This window comes from Lepus europaeus, chromosome 18 (assembly GCF_033115175.1).
Source record: "Lepus europaeus isolate LE1 chromosome 18, mLepTim1.pri, whole genome shotgun sequence".
Lineage (NCBI taxonomy): Eukaryota > Metazoa > Chordata > Mammalia > Lagomorpha > Leporidae > Lepus > Lepus europaeus.
In genome coordinates this window covers 75209425-75231803 of record NC_084844.1, presented here as the reverse complement: position 1 = coordinate 75231803, position 22379 = coordinate 75209425, and positions in this window count along the sequence as shown.

Genomic DNA, 22379 nt, shown 5'->3' with positions numbered 1-22379 from the left:
TTAGCAGCTTAAATTTATGGACAATCTTATCTATAAGCCATTTAAAATAAAACTCTTAATAAAATTTCCTATGTGGACATACAATATGTACACACATATAACATAGCATAATAGACCAATATAGCAATTTTAATAATAGCTTTTAAAATCTTTAACTCTTTTTGTAGATTGCCAATTGATTTGAATTACTTTTTGTTTTTAGATTACTTTAACACATTTAAAGTTTTAACAAATTCAATACATTCCATAGATATAATGCTAAGAATACAGTGATTTTTTCTCTTTCTCTCCTTCCAGGACTTTATCATCCCATCTCTCCTTCACTTCTTTTTCATCTTTCTGCCTTCCTTCCTTCATTCCTTTCTCTCTTTTTAGTTCTTGATATAAGGTATTTTTGATTGACATTATGGTCAAGGGCTTAATGCTCCACCAAATAAAGAGTTCAACAATTAAGAAGAAAAAGGACCCTAGTTTGATGGTAAATTAGGAAAGGGCCATAAATAGTAATCAAATGAAAAGATGACTTTTTCAGCCATGTAGAGTAAATTTTAAAGTAATCGCAGGTCATTAAAACTATAGTAGATATCATGTTGAATGAAATAAGCTGGACACAGAAAGACAAATATCACATGTTCTTTCTAATGTGTGGGAATTAAAATTAAAAAAATACAAAAAACAGAAACTAAAAAATAAATTTCTGTGTGTATCAGTATTGTGGCAAGTATTGTTTTGTCAAACTTTGTTTCATACCTTTGTTAAACCTATTTACATTTTAAATTAATATAAAGGAAACAGATATAATCTTATTCCTAGATTCTTTATTTAATGGAAAAATGACCATCTTACCAAATAGAGTGAATTTTAAAGTAATTGCAGATCATTAAACCTGTAGACTTATAACTTTAATTTTTTAAAATTTTTAAAAATTTTTAAAATTATTTATTTATTTATTTATTTAGACAGGCAGAGTGGATAGTGAGAGAGAGAGACAGAGAGAAAGGTCTTCCTTTACCATTGGTTCACCCTCCAATGGCCGCCGTGGCAGGAGCCAGGTACTTATCCTGGTCTCCCATGGGGTGCAGGGCCCAAGGACTTGGGCCATCCTCCACTGCACTCCTGGGCCACAGCAGAGAGCTGGCCTGGAAGAGGGGCAATCGGGACAGAATCCAGTGCCCCGACTGGGACTAGAACCCGGGGTGCCGGCGCCGCAAGGCGGAGGATTAGCCTGTTGAGCCATGGTGCCAGCCTGTAACTTTCTTAACCATTGTATAAAACAAGTTTTACAAAACTATATTTGTAGCCATAGTGATACACACAGACATTTCTTTCTTTTTCTTTTTTTAAATTTTATCTACCACATATAAGGGAGAACATGTGGTATTTGGGCTTATTTAATTCAACATATGTCCTCCAGTTGTCTATTTTGCCTTTAATGGTAGAATTTCATTCTTGTTATTGCTGAATAATATTGTGTTGTGTATATATATATATATATATATATATATCACATTTTTTATCCATTCATCTCATGATACACACCTTGGTTGGGTCTAAATTTTGGCTATTGTTAGCAGTGCTGCTAAAAACATGGCAGTGCAAATATCTCTTTGATACATTGTGTTCAAGACTTTTGGTACATACCCAGTGGTAGGATTGCTGGATCTTACAGCAAGTCTATTTCTTGATTTCAAGAAATCTCCACATTGTTTTCCACAGTGGCTTCACTGATTTACATTTCCACCAACAGTGTATATGTGTTTCCTTATTGCCCACATCCTCACCAACATTTGTTACTCTCTGTATTTTGGACTGTAGTCATTCTCAGGAGTGAGGTGCTATCTCATTGTGGTTTTGATTTGCATTTCCCTGATGGCTAGTTTTGAGCAGTTTATATATATATATATATATATATATATATATATATATATATGCTGGCCATTTGTATTTTTTTTTCTTTTGAGTACTGTTGATTGAAGTACCTTGCCCATTTTTCAAATGTATTGGTTGTTTTTGTTGTTGAATTTTTTATATTGCTGATATATTCAAGATATTAATACTTTGTAGGTGGTTTGCAAATATTTTTTCTCATTCTCTTTGGATGTCTCTTCACTTCATTAATTGTGCCTTTACTATGAAAAGCGTATGAGTTTGATATAGTTGCATTGTTTTGTTTTGTTTTAGTTGCCTGTGCTTTGGTGATCTTGTTCGGGAAGTTGTGCCTTATACCAATGTCTGGAAGTGTTTCAGCTACATTTTCTCCTAGCGACTTCATAGTTTCATATCTTGAATTTAAGTCTTTGATCTTTCTTGAGTTGATTTTTCTATATGCTAAGAGGTATGGATCTAATTTCATTCTTCAACATATATACATCCAGTTTTGTTAGCACTATTGGTTGAGGAGAGAGCACTTTTGTTAAAAATCAGTTGGCTGCATGTATGTGTATTAATTACTGGGCTCTCTATTCTATTACACTGAATGGTGTATCAGTTTTTATGACAGTACCAAGCTGTTTTAATTAATATAGCTTTGTAATATGCTTTGAAATCAGATATTATGATGTCTCCAGCTTGGTTTTCCTTGCTTAGGATTGCTGATTATTTGGGGTCTTTTGCAATTCCATATGATTTTTAGGATTATTTTTCTAACTCTGTAAAGAATGACATTGGTTTTTTGATAGGCATTGCTTTGAATCTGTAAATTGCTTTGGTTATATAGACACTTTAATGATACTTAGTCTTCCAAACAATGATCAAGGAATATGTTTCCATTTTTTCTGTGTGTCCTGGGTGGTTTCTTTCATCAGTTTTTGATAATTTTCATTGTAGAAATCTTTCACTTCTTTGGTTAAATTTATTTCTAAATATTGAATTAACTTTCTTGAAATAATTGGGGAAGAAAACACAGCTTATCAAAATCTGGGATATAGCAAAAGTAGTATGAAGAAGGAAGTTTATAATATTAAGTGCTTCCATTAAAAAAAGATAAGTGTCTCAAACATCTAATGTATCTGGAAGACAGAAAAGCAAGGAGTAACCAAACTCAACATTAGGAGGAGGCAAGATATAATAAGGATGAGAGCAGAAATAAATGAAATTGAAACTAAAAAAAGGGAAAAAGTTCAGCAAAACAAAAATTTGGTATTTTGAGAAGATAAATAAAATAGGTAAAACTTTAGCCAGACTAGCAAAGAAAAAAAGAGAGAAAACTCAAATAAACAACATTAGAGATGAAAAAGGAGACATTACAACAGACACCACTGAAATAGAAAGGATCATAGGAAACTACTGTGAAGAACTGTATGCTAATAAACTGGAAAGCCTTGAAGAAATCAATAAATCCCTGAAATCATTTAACCTACAAAATTAAATCAATAAGATAATTGATGATGTAAACAGACCCATAAGAAGCAATGAGATTGAAGCAGTAATCAAGTCTTCCATCAAGGAAAAGTCCAGGAACTGATGTTTTTACTTCTGAATCCTACAAAACATTCAAAGAGGAAATAACTCCAACACTCTTTAAATTACTCCAACACATTGAACAAGATGGAATTCTGCCAACTCTTTTTGTGAGGCCAGCATTACTTTGGAACTGAAACCAAAGACACAACAGGGAAAGAAAACTACAGACCTATATCCATATCCTTAATGAACCCAGATACAATAACTCTCAACAAAATACTAGAAAATCAAATTCAAAACTACATCAAAAAGACTATACATCATGATCAAGTGGGTTTTATCCCAGAAATACAACAGGTAGTTCAACATTCGCCAACTAGTAAACACCATAAATCACATCAACAGAATGAAGAACAAAAACATTATGGTCATCTCAATAAATGCAGAGAAAGCATTTGATAACATTCAATACTCCTTCATGATAAAAATCCTCCACAAAATAGGTAAAGAAGGAACATTCCTCAAAATTATAAAGACATGATATAACAAACTTCTAACAGGATGAATGGGGAAAAGCTGAAAGTATTTCCCCTCAGATCTGGAACAAGACTAGGATGTCCATTTTCACCACACCTGTTCAGTATAGAACTGGACATTTTAGCAAAAGCTATTGCAGAGTATAATGAAATAAAGGGCATGAAAATTGGAAAAGAGGAAGTCAAATTACCCATGTTTACAGATGACATGATGTTATACAAGGAAAAACCTAAACACTCCACCAAAAGCTGTTAGAATTAATAAAACAATTCAGTGAAATTTCAGGTTACAAAATAAACAAACAAGGGTCTGGCATTGTGGTGTTGCAGGTTAAGCAGGATGTGGGCATTCCATATGGGTATTGGTTCAGGACCCAGCTGCTCCACTTCCAATCCAGCTCCCTGCTAATGTGACTGGGAAAGTAACAGAAGATGGTCCAAGTCCCTGGGCCCTTGCATGCATGTGGAAAACCGGGAAGAAACTCAGGGCTCCTGGCTTTGGCCTCGCCCAGCCCTAGCCATTGTAGCCATTTGGGTAGTGAATCAGCAGATGTAAGACTTCCATCTCTGCCTCTACCTATCCCTCTTTGTATGTCCACTTCAAAATAAATTTAAAAAAATAAACATACCCCAAAGAGTAGGTTTTTGGTATGGTAATGATGAACTCACAGAAAGAGAAATCAAGAAAGAAATTTCATTCACAATAGCCACAAAACATATTTAGGAATAAATTTAACCAAAGAAGTGAATAATCTCTACATAGGTAGAATTCTAAGAATATAATGATATTTTCCTTCCTCACTCTCTCCCTTTCTTCTTCTGCCTCCCCTTCCTATCTTGTTCAATTTTTGTAGTAGCATATTTTGAATTTCATTTGTAGTCAAAGTTTTAATGTTCCACAGAGAAAGAGGTCAACATGTGAAAAAAATAGGTGGAATGTAAGATTTTAGACAAAACATTTATGGCATCTAAAAATAGTAACTATTGCCAATTTGTGGGAAATGTATTCTACTGGTGTAAGATTCAGGGATATCTGTGACCAACATAATAGACAAGATCATACATGCTGACAAATGGGACAAAAGTGTGTAACAGAGAGAAGATAAATAAGAAAGTTCAGCAAAATCTGTACTATCCAATTGTAATTGTAAAGGAAGTTAGTGAGGAATTGGAGCAAAGCCAGAAAGTTTCACTCAATTTAGTAGGCAAAACTTACTAATTTTTTAAGTTTTTTTTCTTTTTTTTTTTTTAAATTGGTACTAGTGGTCGGATGGGTTTGCGTCTTCTCCCTCACCATCTCCTTGTCTGCATTATCAGAATTGGTACCTTTCTCATTTTTTTTTCTTCTCTTATCTGCCTTTTCATCTTTCTCTCTTTCTCCTTCTAATTCTCCTTCTATCCTTGACTACTCAATATTCTTTATGAGTGTTTCATTTTGTGAGTTAGGATAAGAAAAGACTCTAGCTAGGGTTACATTGTCTTTTATATATTCATCAATGTAATATATTCTATCTATTTTATTGACTGTATAAGGACAATACTTAGAATTTTAAGAATTTTCCTAATACTGAGCTTAAATAATATGCAGTAGTCCCACAGGAGTCATTGCTTCTGGCTTTGTCATCTGTGACGTTATTTCAATACTAATCTTTTGAACTATATTTTCCACTACATTTGTGATTACTAGTCTTAAACTATGATTAGATAAGTTGTCTTTTAAGAATAAATAGGTATTTTAAATCTTTTCTATTCATTAGATCACAGTTTTTATATGGGGATATTGAAAAATTTCATATAATACATGCATTATGAAAAAACTTTCATATATTTCAAATTTATTTATTTTAATAAATTGATAAATTGATAAATTTATTAATAAATTTATTGATTGATTATTTTTTGAAGCCCATCTTTGTTCACCAAAATCTGTAAGTACTTTCTCTAGTTTGCCAATTTATCCCTTAATGTGTGTTTCCTGCTTTGAACCTAAGTAAATAATAATATTTGCGCATTCATTATATAATTGAAATATTCTTTAAAAATATGATTAAGATATAACAATTTATATTTCATGTTGCCTTTTCTATTCAATTTTGCTTAATTTAGACACAAAGCATTTTTTTAAACTTTTATTTAATGAATATAAATTTCATTAATACTTTTATATATACCAATAATAAACATCATATATCAATTTTAAACAAATTTAAAGAAATTATTTGCACATTCAAAGCCTCTGGTATTATAAATTTCTTTGTCAGCTTTAGTCATAGGTGGTTTTAGCAATATTTCTTCTATCTTAACAAGAAATCATATAAAAATGATGGAATAAGCCAGCAGGTTTTCATTTTAATTGTTTGCCAAGATTTCTTCTAATTTATTCTTTAGTCACTGCAATTTCCCCACTTAAAGAACCTATCTATTACATAATAGTCAATATGATAACTCCTTTACTAACAAATCATCAGAGACTCTATTCATACCTTATCAAAAATCAGTCTCATGACAATTGTAGACTTCTTTTAAAACATTAGTGGATGATTGCTGTTATTTTTCCTGAATTATTCTTGCTTTGTACATGGTTATGATCGTCACCCCCTTCATTGCGTCCCTTATTCATGATGACTATTAATTTTTAACTTATACTCCATACCTGTTGTTTCATCTTGCTCTGCTTGACCATGCTCATGTGAAAGTTGTCACTCCGCTATTAAGGTGATCATTTGGAAGCTCTCAAATGTTGAACTTGTGTAATGCAATATACCTAACAGAACATTATCAACTATTCTGTACTGTAGGCCTGTTATTGACTAATATTTGAGATCAATAATGAAATTTCTCATATGACATATGCCTTCATTGAGCTTATATTATAGGAAACAGGATACAGGCTTAAATGTGTAATTATGTATGATGTAATAAATGCCAATAACCGGGGAAATTGAAGCTGTAGTCACTATAATGTTGAGATGAGATGTCTAATTATGCCTACAGGAGTGGAATCAGGAATTCCTTCTGAAGAATGTAACATCTAAGCTGGTATACAAAGAAATAGAATAATACACGTAGTCTTGATCTTTAATTCTGATAGATGAAGATATAATTCAATGGGAACAAAAATAAGAGGCATATATTTTGGGGAGCCAGATGGATTCAATTTGGGACATGCTGTGTTTGAGGTTCTTGTGAATAATTTAATTGGAATTGTTCAGTGAGATATTTGGGTATGAAGTATCAAAGAAAATCAGAAAATATAAAGGGATATGGAAGGAGAAAAAGACATTACATAGGAGAAATGGGGGGGGAAAGTTGATCATGTTTATTTTAAGATGGGTAGCAAGAAAATGAGATTCATTCTAATTGCAGAGAAACATGAAACCTGTGGAAAAAATAAGCCCGTATTTCAGGATATCCGTGATCTCTCTCACGTAGGTACCTAGCAAGCTCAGGAAAATGTGATGCATATACAACTCTTTATATATTGATTCTATTGCTGAAATATATTGATTAGCATAAGCTATTTATGCTGTTGTAACAGACCAACCCCCTCAAGTTTCAGCAGCTTAAAACTTCAAATCTCAGTGACTTAAACCAACCTTGGTTGGTCTCTTGTTCATGCCCTATGTTCTTCTTGTGTCGACAAAAACATCTTGGTTCATGGCAGGGCCTCAGGAACCCAGGCTGACTGAACAGCCACTAACTCAAATTTTGCTAATTTCCTTGACAGAAAGAATGGAACCTGCAAGATCTTGAACCAACAAATAAATTCTCACCCCAATGTGACCAGTATCACTTCTTCTCCATAATTCTTTGCAGAGCATGTGGCTCTGCTCAACTGTTGGAGACTGTGGCATGTGATTCAACTGTGTTCTCACAGGAGATTCTTATTATTTGATAAGAATCAATAATGAATACAAAAGAAGTGTATTGTGTATTATGAAACTCTAGTCTATTACATGGCATTTTTAAAATTTCTTTGTTATAGGTGTTTTCCTTTTTAAGTGCAAATAATTTCTGTTTAAGAACAAACAACAAAAGTAGACATTAAAGGAGTGATACTTTAAGAAAAGTAGCATGAATACATTTTTCAGTAGCTTAGCACATTTCCTTGTATAGAGTTTCAGTGCCATCCTTGGGTTCAAAAACTGGGACAACTGTTTTGGGCCATATGTTTTGCAAGGAATTCTATATAGGGAAAACTGAAAAAAAAGGAAAATCAGTAGTAATTGCTCAGTTCTTCAACCTCTTTATTTAGCTCTCAGGATTTATCATTTTGTACTTGAGGTTTTTACTAATTTTTACCTGTGACATTTTCTATATACTACTGATACTGTTCATTTATATATTGTCTCATATTAGAATTTTAGTTGTAGAGTTATTTGAATATTATTTATACATTACTTATATTATTAAAATATATTATATATGCTATTATATATTAATATATTCATATTATATATTACACATAGAGATGCTAGACATTAAATTGCACAGGCTATGTCATCCTTTCTCATTGTTGTCTTTGTATTTCTGGCAAGTAGCTGTGATAGTTTGGTTTAAACTAATTATGGCCAAATATGCATATTATTTCTACTTTTAGCATTTTATTTTCTTACATATTCTAATTTCTCTGAACTTATGTCTTAGTCAAATGCCTAATGTTCTTTCATCTTCTTATATCAAAGATTATAATGAAAAATGTTATTTTGTGCCTTCTTTTTGAAATCTGAAAGTGATTATTTCATATCTCCAATTAAAAATTCAAAAATTTCAATAAAATGTCGAAGGAAACACACCTAATAATAATATATTAGATTCTTTTTTAAAAAAAGATTTATGTATTTATTTGAAAGGCGGAGTTGCAGAGGCAGAGAGAGAGAGAGAGAGAAAGAGAGAGAGAGAGATCTTCCATACTCTGGTTCACTCTCCAAATGGCCGCAATGGGCAGAGCTGGGCTCATCCGAAGCCAGGAGGCAGGAACTTCTTCCTTTGTCTCCCTTGTTGATGCAGGGGCCCAAGGACCTGGGCCATCTTCTACTGCTTTCCCAGGCCACAGCAGAGAGCTGGATCTGAAGCAGAGCAGCTGCGACCCCAACTGGCACCCATATGGGATGTGGCACTGCAGGCAGCAGCCTTACCTGCTATGCCATGGTGCCGGCCTCAATATATTAGATTCTAAAAGACAACGTATGTTTTAAAAATGTTGAAATGGACATAATATATCAAAGACAATTTATAGAACCCACTCCTATATCATTATTTTTTTTGTTTTTGCTTAATCTTAAATTCAACAGGGAACGTTCGAGATTCCCCCCACAAATCTCTTCATCAGCATGGATTTTCATTGTTGTGCAAACACATAAGTCTAGAGTTGTACTAACTCAGAATCTTGGATGCAATTCTAACATTGTCCAATAGATGCCCTAAGAGATCTCTTAAAAACAAGAACTGTAAGAAGGAAAATTGCATGCTTGAACATTAGCAAGTTCTGCTCTGTGTTCATAGTTCAATTACACTTGTGAAATGGCTCTATATTTTTAGATTCCAAAGACTCTTCAGATTACCAACTCCAAATTACCTCCCCAAACACTGATTATTAAAGTAATAGAAAAAAAGAAAAGGAAACTTATACAGAATTGAATTTACAACATACAGTGTAGGAAGCAATACATCAGATCCATGAGAAAATTGATTGTCTTGAATTTCATACATGCAACCTACATTATTAATAGTTATTGTGATAAGTAAATATATTCTAGGGCTACTCTAATTGTAGAGCAGAACAAGTTGAGTGGTAAAGTATTTCTTTAGTTAGTTGATATATTTGAGTTTTGTGACTTTACTATAATTCAGTCATTTTATATGAAATGTTTTAGCACAGGTATGTAGAATATTATTAATGTATGCTATTTTAATTATAATCGTATACTTCACAATTTTTAACATTGAATTAAATTCATAGAAGACAATGTTTACTTGAATACATCTGCTACATATAAATCTAGCAAAATAGAAGTATTTTTTTCTCTTTCCACCTTTAGTTTATAAGAAATTACATTCAAGAACAGACATTTGGCCTAGCAATTACTGTGAGTTAAAAGACTGACATCCCATGTTGGAATACCTCGACTCCATGCCTCGCTCTGGTTCCTGACTCCAGCTTCCTGCTGACTTAGACTCTGAGAGAGACAGCAGTGAGGCTCCTCCTCCGACAGTTGGATCACTTCCACAGGAAGTACCTGGGCTGAATTCCTGGCTCCTGCTTCATTCTGGCCCAGCCCCAGCAGCTGCAGGCATTTGGGGAATGAACTAGCAAAGGGAACACTCTTTATCTCTTTTCTCTCTCTCTCTCTCCACCTCCCTCTCTCCCTCCCCCTGCCACTCAAATAAATAAATAGATTTGAAAATAATTACTCTCAGCTGTTTTTCTCTATTAAGTCAAGGACTGCATGATTTACTTCTAGGCTCATGTCCATGCCTAACATTTTCCTAATTAGGCCAACTCAGATTTTGAAGACATACAACAATATAAAATAATTCCAATTCTTATTTAATTATATTTACTATGAAAATATTACCTTAATTCATTATTTCAATGTGTACTTATTTTTATAGAACAACAATTTTTGAAACCATCCCTATGAGCCTCAAAATTCTTGCATGTACGTACTGATAGGCGTCAGCTCCTATTGAGAGCTTATTTCTGTTGTTTACAGACTGCTGTGGAAAAAGCAAATGTTCTTTTCCAAGAGAAAACAGAGAAGCAAGATACACCTGCAGAGGAAACCTCATAGAAGGATCAGTTGGAAGCCATTGAGAGTCTGTGTATGGAGGAGGGAACTGAGTAAATGAAGAAGAAAGTGCATGAAAACTCAGGAGGACAGGCAAGACAGCTCCGAATCTGCTGAATCTGTCAGTTAATGTGCACTTCCCATGATGTGGCTAGGTAAAACGACAGATTTAATTTTGCCTTCAGCTCAGAAAACAAGTATTAATACAATTAAGGATCTATGAAATGTCAGGCTTATAGGTCTTTGCACACTTAAACACTCAAAATATGGGAACATCCTTTGATTGTAATCCACAGTGGTGCTATCCTCATATAATCTCAATTTACTTTGACCCAATATTATTGACAATTGACAGTGAGCAGTTCTGTCTGTCATAGTTCAATTCAGATGTCTCCATGAAAAGTGGGGGGGTTTTAGCTTTACAGTAAATTAACACTTCAGGTGACATGTTCTATCAGTTCTCCTTTATGTTAACTTCATTCAGATTGATCTCAACCTATTCTATTCCTTGAACTTATGCTTTTTAGTCATAACATAGATAATACATATATATGTGTGTAATATATTTTTCCAAGGTCCTTGTGGGATTTGAAAAGCCTATTTATGCAGTAAAATTAAAGTTCATACATACATTGATCTGAGAATTTGAGGATGGAATAGAGTATATAGTGTTTAGCATGATTTTTTTTTATTTGACAGAGTTAGGCAGTGAGAGGGAGACAGAGAGGAAGGTCTTCCTTCCGCTGGTTCACACCCCAAATGGCCGCTATGGCCGGAGCTATGCCAATCCGAAGCCAGGAGCCAGCTACTTCCTCCTGGTCTTCCATGTGCGTGTAGGTCTCCAAACACTTGGGCCATCCTCCACTGCCTTCCCAGGCCACAGCAGAGAGCTAGACTGGAAGAGGAGCAACCGGGACAGAATCAGGCACCCATATGGGATACTGGCACCGCAGGCGGAGGATTAGTCAAGTGAGCCACAGCAACGGCCCCATAGCACAATTTTTCCAAGAAAGACCTCTAATCTTTTATTAAATGTGTCATTTTGATGGCAGACTCATAATTGAAAATAATAAAAATTCTTAGTTTATCTTCTTGCTTATTAATATAAATTTTAGCAAGAAAATATTTTTCATAGTATTTATGATCACATTTAACAATCTCTTACCCCAAACCAACATAATACTGACAATAAGAAAGGTACAGTGAAGGAAAAAAAAAGAAACATAATCCAAATTTGCAACATACATTGATAACTTCATAATTTAGACTAATATATTTCCTTAATGTGACGTTGCTCATTGCAAATATGGCTTCGATCAAATACATGTGTTTAAATGAAATAATGAGATAATAGTTTTCAATCTGTGGCTTTATAAAAGAAGCCTTCAGAGAGTTAGTGGAAAAAGCTAGAATGAATTTTTAAAAATTCAGGCTAAAATAAACACATCTGTTCATTTCCTTTTTATGAACTTGTATATTAGTATTTTGTTGTTGATTCTCATATCCAAAGTTTTGTGTTTATATTTGTCTTAGTCAGCTATTAATTACTTTAAGTAAAATACCAGAGGAACTTCTTAGCAAAAAACATGCTTATTGTGGCTTATTGTTGGAGGTTCACAGTTCAGGGTCAGGCAGCCACATCACTGGTGTACGGTGGAAGAGACGGAGAGTGGAAGAGCAGGCCTGGAGGAATGTTCCCATGCTGAACCAGGATGCACAGAGGGAAACTATGCTGAACTCAGCTTAAGTAACGTAGCATCTCCTGAGAACTGTCTTCCAAGGGCAAGCCCCCAATAACCTAAAGATGTCCCAGCAGACCCACCTCTCAGACATCAGAATTAGATTGAGTCTGTAATTCATTAACCATTAACATAAAACTTCAGAGTTTAACCATCTTCATGAAAGGGGAGCCAAGTCCTATTTAATCTATAACAACATTCTTTAAAAATTTATTTATTTATTTTATGTATTTATTTCAAAGGCAGAGAGACAAGGGGATTTAGAAAGAGATAAGGGGGAAGAGAGAGTGGAGAGAAGATAGATGATAGAGGAAAGAGGAGAGAGAGAGTGAGAGGGAATCATTGTCCAATTGCTGGTTCACTTCTCCAAATATGCACAATAGCTGGGGCTAGGTCAAGCCAAAGCCTGGGCCCCAGAACTCAATCAGGGTGTCTAACATGGGTGTTAGGGTCTCCACTACTTTAGTACCATCATCACCTGCTAACTCCTGAGATACGCATGTGTAGGAAGCTGAATTGGAAGCAAAGTTGACTTGAATCCCAGCACCCTGATATGGGATACTGATGGCTCCATCAGGGTCTTAAATGCTATGCCAAATACCTGACCCTATGTCCACATTTAAGGGAAGCTAATTTGAAACTATTCTTCATCACATGCTATCTACCTACATCCTTATACACACACAAATTATGTTTGAGGTTGCAATTCTGAAATAGCTAAGGAATTCAACCGTAAATATATGTTGTCAATATTATAGACAATAACAATGCTATATTTAAATGTTCTATGATAAAACAGACATGTATCTAATCAATGTTTTAAATAGAACATGAAAGCAAAATAGAGTATGAAATGATCTGAGGGATCAAGAGAAAAAAAGCAAGCAATAGAGGAATATCAGATGTAAGCATAAAAATCCAATGAGGAGGTAAGGAACAACAACATACCTTCAAATTTTAGCTATGTGAATAATGATTTATATGTGGCATGCAGAAAGGACTATGAAAAGGCTACATTTAATATATAAAATATTTTGCTGTAGTATTTTGAGTAACAGTGAAAATGCTAAAAAACTAAAGGCTTAATTATGTTTCTGCCATTCTCTCTTCATTAAGCTGACCATTAAATGCAGCATCTACTCTCCAACAATGTTATGTACACATAGTTTATCAGGAAAAAGCATAATCACCAAGAACCTTACCTTGCCATGGGATTGGGATCTTTACATAACCACATTTGTGTTTATATTGCAAGCTTTTTGCTCTCTTTAATTAAAGAAGCCTTGGTTATTCATAGTTATGACTTTTCCCAGGCTCTGCTTTATTTTCATCCCTAGAATGTGAAAATAGTCTAGCAAAAGTGTAGCGTATCTTTACTTTTCAGAGTAAGCACGTCCTTAATTTGCAACAAACCTTCACATCATTGATACCAAAAGAGAAATGAAATAAAGTATATAGTGCTTTTGAGTATTTGCAATTGAAATGTATAAATATACTTAAATAACTATAATTCAAATGGAATTTGTAAAATTTGATAATACAGGAACCTAACATATGCATATTCACAAGACAACATAATTACAGTTCTATGTATTAAATTATAATATTTTCATGTGGATTATCTAAATTAAAATTCAGATACTAATTGGTCATTCATCTTAAAAGACTTTCACTTAATATTTTAGTTATCTTTCCAGCCACAGGTTGCTTTTTTGCATGCTTTAAATTTTATTGTTGCTTTGTAATTACTTTAAATGTCCTGACAGTGTAACCATATGTGATATATGTTTGTGTTTGAATATGTGTCTGTGTGCGAGACTTATAATATTGCTTATATAATAAGGGCCCATCTCTAATAGGCCCATTCTACTTCTCTTAGCCTCAATCTAAGTAGGTGGAATTTACTTTTTGTCATCTCTTAGCCTTATAATTGAAGCTAGTCATACCTCTTTTCTCTATACCTTCCAGCCTAATTACTCTAAATACTTTTTTTTATTTGAACAGTCTTTGTAACTGCACACCAATTTGTCTCAGTTAAGGGAAAGTTCTTATGACTTCCAACAGAGGAATTTCTAGTTTTTAAAATTCTAATATTGAATCACAAAGTGATAGATAACTAAAGAATTTCAGAAATTTAGTATAAACCTAATTGTTTTACAAATCATGAATGTGATGAAACGGTTCAAATAATTTGCCTTTAGTCACCATGAATTTTGGACAGAACAAAAGCTAGCATCCCCAAGGAGGTTGCAATCTGAGTTCTCAGTGCTTATCTGCATATACATATGCATGTTTGTGCATGTTTGCCAAAATAGCTGTTTCTTTGGGTTCTCTCTCGTGCTCTCTCTCTCTCTAATTCTCTCTCTCATCTCTCTCTCTCCCCTCCTCCTCTCTCTTTCTCTCTCTCTATAAATGAAAAAAAAAATATCTGGTTTCCCTTTCCACACAAAAGGTAGTTGTTTTTCTCTTTTATCCTCATTTCATCCCCTCAAGGTTTTGAATAATATGATGACTGTTTTAATTGAGTTCATAGCCCAAAACAGCATGAGCATTGGAGTGAGCTGAAAAATAACATCCATTAAACAAATACACCCATTTTGTTTGAATTTTACAAGAATGCACAATATACTCTATATACTTCTACAGTGAATCTATAAGTTTTCTCTGACATGTAGGCATGAACCAGAGCAAATTTTCCTGTAAATTTCTTTCTGAAGAAACATATGGTGTGTGTTTTAGTCAGTCTAAGGACAGGTTACTCAGTTATAATTATAACTGTACAAAGTCTACCTGCCCCCATTTATCATCTTTCATGCCCTGTGGTGATGACTGGAATTATTATTAAAATCATTGTGGGAATTGAGCACTCTTAGTACATGTGTGTTTTTGATTATGTGTGTGTATTGAACAGTGGGAAAAAGCATGGTACTTGTAATATATATATATATATATATATATATATATATATATATAGTTGTTAGAGAAAATAAAACATTTTCTGTTACCAAGATTGCAAGAATTATGGTCCAGGTGAGTAAGAGGGATATTCCTAGAGAACTGTATATTTGGGGAAGAAACTGCTAAAGTCTGGAGTAAAACTGCAAAGAAAGATTTTTGTGGGTGCAAAGCAGAAAAAAAATTGATATTCCCTTCAGAAGCAAAAATGCCAAATTTTTATTCTCAGTTTTCCTTTATAAAGAAGGAATTTGGCTATATCTGTCTACAAAACAAATAAGCTTCCTTGGATAATATCTTATGCATTGTAGAAAGCCAAGTTTATTAGTCACTTGTCTTGATGGAGAAACAAACAAGTGTATTCATTTGATCAGAGTTCCTAAAAACACTGGTGAGCAGATCCAATGTTAATTTATAATAGACTCCTGGAAGACTATATAAATCAGTAGGCCTGCGTTCTGATGGAAAACATGTTAAATGTATACCTTGTAATAAACTTTTTTATTGTGAAAAAAGCTTGATCCAATTTAAAAAAATTTAGACATAGCATCAGATGCCCTTTTCCTTATATCAGTAAGTTATGATAGCTGCAGGTGCGGCGTGTGGTGTGGATGGTATGTGAATGATGACCCCTCTGGATGACGGACCGCTTCAGTTCACTCAAAGTGTTCGTTTCCAGTGTTAGGCAGTCAGCAGAATTTGTCAGGGCAGGCCCCCTTCCTCTTGTGTGGAAGCCTCAGTGCTTCTGTGAGACAGAAACCTCACAGGCGCTGAGAGGACTGCTAAAGGCCATGCATGGCTTCCAGCATAGCCCATCTTTCATGGAACGATTGATATATTAGACATAATAAATATTGCATAACCTTCAGGGTTTTGACAGTGGAAGTTGAATCTGGGTACTTTCACTTTTTTAATATTTTTTTAACCCTTGACTCTCCAACTTCATAGGGCTTGACAGCATATTTAAATCAATACACGAATAGGAAGGTTTGGCAGGTTTTACAGGAAGGGACGTGATGGCTGCTAAATACCACGCAGCACTCATGTAAAATCGTTTGTAACAGCATCTGTTGACGAGCCATGATGAGCCTCGCAAGCTTCCACATTTTTTCCCCCAGCGCCCAAGCGTTTATTTTTCCTCCAAACAAGTTTCTGCAGCAGCGACTCCTCCCGCAGCTCCAGGAGCCCGGAGAAGCGTGCAGGGACGCCACACGCACCTCCCTGGCAGTCGCGACACGGCAGGGAGAGGGAGCGAAGTTTGGCCAGGGAGAGCGGAAGGCTCGGGCATGGCAAGAATAAAAGCGGCTGGGCGAGGGGCCCCCTCTGCCTCTCCGCCGCCCCCTCCGCAGCCGGCCGAGGGTGCACGGGCGCCGCGGTCCCAGCCGGGCCACCGCACCGGCCGCGCAGCAGCCCCAGGCCCGGCACGCCCGCGGCCGGGCTCAGCCCGGACTTGGTCGCCTCGCTGGCCGCAGCTGACCCTCCCGGAGCCCAGGCCAGGGGGCGGCCCCTGGCAAAGCCGTTACGTCAGACGGCGGGGGCGGCGCCCCGGCTTGAGTGGCAGCCGCTGCCGCCCGGGGAGGAGGCGCGAGCGTCAGCCTGGTTCAGAGACGCGGACCCGCCGGAGCGGCGCGGAGCTGGTGCTGTCCGCCGCGCGGGCGGTGCTGAAGCGGGGCGCGAGCGGACCGGCTGCTCCCCCGGGCGACGCCCTCCCGCACCCTCTGTGCCCCCGGCACCCGCCTCGCCGCGGGACCCGGAGCAACTTGACAAAGGAGTGTGCCGTCGGACGTGGGGAAGAGTCCTCTGCCAGCTGGGCGCCCGTTCAGCCGCGACTGGAGATTTCCATAGTTTCAGACCAAACTATTTTGAATTTTTTCCCCAGCTAAGACGGTCTCTCTGGTGGTGGCGTTTTGCTGCTTTCCAAAACTGTGATCTGTACATCCACACCGTGCAGGAACCTTTCTGGGGGGATTTTCTTGACTTAAAATAAGGTAAGGAAATGAATATTGTTATCAATGATGACAAGTGGGGAGAGAAATGCAGACTGCCGTACAAAAAAAAAAAATTGAAAATAAGTTATGCTTATTTTAACAGTGTGCAAGAGGACTTTTGGTAATCGCTGCAAAAATATCTTAAGAATTACTATTTTCATCACTATTACTAGGACATCTGTGTAGCTTTGCACCGAATTCCAGAGGGAAGTTGAGAGGGGTGTGTGTGTGTGTGTGTGTGTAAAGTTAATGTTATCCTGTTATATCTTGCTTTAAAAATATAAATATTTTTAGAGCAACACTTCCAGCATGGTTCAAGGGACTGGAAACATTCAACCAAAGCCCTCAACTATGTTAACAAATGCTATTAAATGAATCAACCAACAAGTTGTTTTGAACAAATGCAGTCCAGAAAAATTGAATGGGCTAATCTCTGATTTATCAGTACACTTCTTGTATCTAAAACAAGAACTGCAAAGTGTAGAGCTCTCTGAACATTTTTTTTTTGGAGGGGAGGAGGTAAGGATGGGAACATTTGCACCACGCTGCGTTCATTTAGCTGTGTTGTTATGTTGTAGATCCAAATAGAACTTGTGAAACTCAGTCTCTCAGAATTCCACAGGCCAAGGTCATGTGTATTTCAAAGTTGAGGGCTATTTGTTCTGCTACTGACTAGTGAATGTCATCGCCACCAGCCCCCTCAGGTTAGAGGTGAGTGTAAATAGGAAGCTCTGATTTAATAATATAGTATTAGCTTGTGTTACAGTCGCTACTGCTGTTGGTGATTGAATGGAACTGCGAAGCGTGGGCCGAGAAAAATGTCTCGGTATTTCAGCAATGTTTAACCTCTTGCATGCTTAACAGAGAGCTTTTCTCTACTTAAGAGATTTTCTTTTGAAGCTATGCTCCTTTTGTCAATTGGCAGTGTGTTCTGAATGTGTGTGGAGAAAGAATTCAGGGTGGAAAACCACTGAACACTACTTCTCATAGTGAGCAATTACACGATAGAAGTTATCTGGTGCTCCCTGTATTTCTTACTACTCTTCAGGACTTTATTTGACAGTAATAATGCTGGTCTGATACACAGAATTGTGATCTTTCATTTATGTCATTGACATTAGATGAAGTGTAAATGGTGACTGGAAAAACGTTGGCGGGGGTTTCCTTTACATTTCAGGGAGAGGTCAGGTTGCAAGTAGAGTCTTACATTAACAATAATGGGTAAAATATGAAGCTGTTTCATACAAGACAGTTACCATTAAACTGATTAAGAATATGTTTTTTGGCAGCTAAGAGTATGTTGATTTTAAATACTTGTATATTTTTAACTATAAGATAGCTACTTGCATTAGAGTTACTTGATTGAACTTTTGTTTTAGAGTTTATGATTTAAAATAGTTCTTTTGGGTAGAGATTTTTCATTTGGTTTATAACACAGCCCTATGTGAAAGTGATTGCTAAAGAAAATAGACATTGTTGCCAACACTAGGTATCAAATCTAAACCCATTTCAGTTGGTCCCATGTTTTACACTAAGCATACGTTCTTTGTAGAAGTCCTGTCAATCATGTGATCTTATGTCAAAAATTCATATAGATTTTTAAAGACTGAGCAGATAGACAAAAAAGACTGCATGTAGCCCTAGGCCAGCAAGTTTATAGCAATCTCTTTCAGGCACCCATAAAAATCATTCTTTACCACTATTAATTTTGAAATTTTTAAAAATTAATTCTTTTAAGTGTTCATACTGTGGAAGTGGAAAGAGTACTATGATTTTTCTTTAAATTTTAAATTTTATTTTACATATCTTTAAGTGATAATGTATATCCTAATTTTATAACTTACTTGAAGGGTGGTAACATATATAAAACTAATTTAAATTTATTTGAGTATCTCACTGGCTTATGTTTACACAAAGTTTTCTAAGATGCATGTCCTTCTTCCAGTATAAACAGTTACACCGAGCTGCCAACATCTGGAATTCTTTTCAGAGAAATTTAGTGTTATTTTCTTGAGGTGGTTAGATATTAAAATGAAAAGATGATGCAAGTGATAATGATGCCCAAAGTCAATTTGATGAGACTTCCAATTTAAAATATTAAAAGCATTTTCCTGACCTTTCTACACATTCAGTTTATTTAGTTCTGAAGTAAGGTAAACCTAGGACCCATGATAACCCCACATGTAGCATGTAGGGGACACTATTTGGATCCAGCATGAGTTCCCCACTGTAAACTAATAAAATTGCCAACTTGAAGACATTCATGAAAGATAATCAGATGTTGTGGCCCTCATTAATTCAGCCAAATATTGGAGTTAAAACTTATTTGTGTAAAATACAATTTTACATACTCAGCACCAATATTGGATACGTTGTTATATCATTAATTCATTTCATTACTGTCACTAGCACCATATGCTTCACCATGATGAACTTTGACAGAGTGTATGGAAAATTACTCATGTAACTCCATGATTCATGACATACTCAAGTTGTTTTTAAAAATTATTTCTTAAGAGCAAATGATCAGTATTAAAGTATTAAAAGTAAACTTCATTAAAGAAATGAAGTTGCTAAACATTATTTTTCATTACAAAAATTCTTGTATCTGCTTTGTGAGTTTTAAATAATTTTGAAACAATTTGACTTTTCTGTTATCAAGTCTACATATTGCTTTCCTTTTTTTATTTATATGGGCAGTAGAGAAATGCAGCAAGAATTAATAATCCTGCAATATTCTTAAAAGTTTGGAAACATGTTTAAAAATAAAGTTTAAAGTGAAATTTAAGAGATTATGTGATTAGTAGTGTGTTGAGAATTTACTTTGAATAATTGCTGTTTTATTTTTAATTTTTAAGACTCATTTAACAATGAGGCTCAAAGACTTTGAATTATATCTTACAGTATTTCATGCTTGCCTTAAATTGCGGCATTCACTCACTCTAGTTTTTTGTTGTTGTTGTTGTTACTTAGAATTCAAAAGACCACCCCCCACCAACTAACAAGCTTGAAAAAATAAATACTTCCTGTTGTTTGCATCATTGTAACAGCCAGGTGACCAATTATCCCTTCCAAACAGACTTAATCACCTTCTGCTTCAACACCTATAGCACCTTTGGGTATAGTCTACTTAAGGTGAGCTGTTTGAGCCCTAGAGGAAATATCCTAATTTTCCAATTAATTTGGTGGTCATGCAGTAAAGAAATTGGTCCCTGTGTGCTTTAAAATCTCCTTGGTATTGAGGAATTAAAGTTATCATAATGAATGAGATAGTGGTAAGATAAACTCAGGATTCCAATAAGTCTCAATAAGGGTTTTCTGAAAGAGGAAGAATTAAAAAATAATCTCGTAAGGGCTTGGCACAATGTGTGTGTGTGTGTGTGTGTACATTTTGCTTGATTTTATTCTACAGTAAACATTCAGGGAGATTCAGGGGGATAGTCTAGAACATGCATGTCCAAGAGAAGCTGCCTAATACAAAAATATTTACATAATAAACTGTAGTATAGTATTTAATTTTTAGTGGCAAATGTGTCTTCTAATTATTGTTATTTTTTATTTAGGCTACTATGCTTGAGCACATATTGGTTTTTTGGCATGAAAATACCATTCAGATACTCTCCTGCTGATTGGCAAGAGAGGGACAATTGGAAATCACAATCTGCCAGGAATAAGAAATAATTATATGCACATAATGAAGAGTTTATAGTCTATACATTCTGAAAAATATGAGTTCTGATAAAGGATTTGAAAATTAATGCCTATAAAAGAGATACATTAGCTTTGCTTCCTGTATACCTTCTGGTAATAAGCCATGCAGTGCTAAGGAACAGAGCCTGGATGTCCTTTCATATAAAATAATTTTATTCCTTATGTTCCAATGTTTTCATGCCTAGACGTGGTAAAATGTGGGAAGAAGAGCAGCTTAACTCTGAACTTTCTTGCTCTAAAACTAAGTAATTAATTTAATGTGTTTTATGGTATCAGATTATGTAAATCTCTAAAGCAAAGTGATTGCTTAGTGAGTTCATTTGCATGTCAATACAGAGAATATATTTTAACTCATAACTGGTTCATAGCATTGCTGACTATTCCAGAGCACAATGCAAAAGATTAAAAAATACTCTTTCACTGAGTTTTATTCAAATATATTCAGTGTAATTGACAGTTAAAAGAAAGTTACCTTAGTGATATACTTTCCCTGAAAAAATAGCACCAAGGCACCAATTAAAACATGCACACCTAAACTACATCCCCCAAAGGTGATGATGAAATGGAGATAATTTGCCTTTTGTAGTTGGACCACTTCCACAAAACACATTAGATAGTGTTTTAATGACCACCAGGGCCTTTTAATTTTTTTTTTTTAATTCATAAAACCCTTTCGGATCGGCGCAGCGCGCAGGCCGTAGCAGCCATTGGAGGGTGAACCAATGGCAAAGGAAGACCTTTCTCTCTGTCTATAACTCTGTCAAATTAAAAAAAAAAGAAAGAAAATAAATCAGATTTTATAATCCAAAGACATTTTTCATAAAAAGTTCCATTTCTAAATGCAAAAATGCCCATGTCCCTTCTCACAAATGCACAGTACATAATGCAAAAATAAATAAAAATAAAATAAATATCAAAATGAGGCAGTGATAGGGAAAATAAACTTTACAATGCAGAATCACAGTACTGGAGCTACAGGCATCCCAGCTTAATTCACAGAAGGCATTTCACAAAAGAAAACAATTAAGTTTTCCTTTTAGCTATCCCCAGTCAATATGCAGATTTCACGTTTTCCGAGGAGTTTAGATCAATCCCGTACTCCTGCCTTTTGGTCTCAGCCTGTAGTGCTTTCAGAAAACACGAAGCTAAGGAGGGAACCGGCCCCGAGCATCGCGTGGAAGTCTTGAAGGGAACCGGATCCCACAGTGACCAGTGTCCCCAAGGCCCAGTCCACTGCTTAGAGACCTCTCCAGCCAC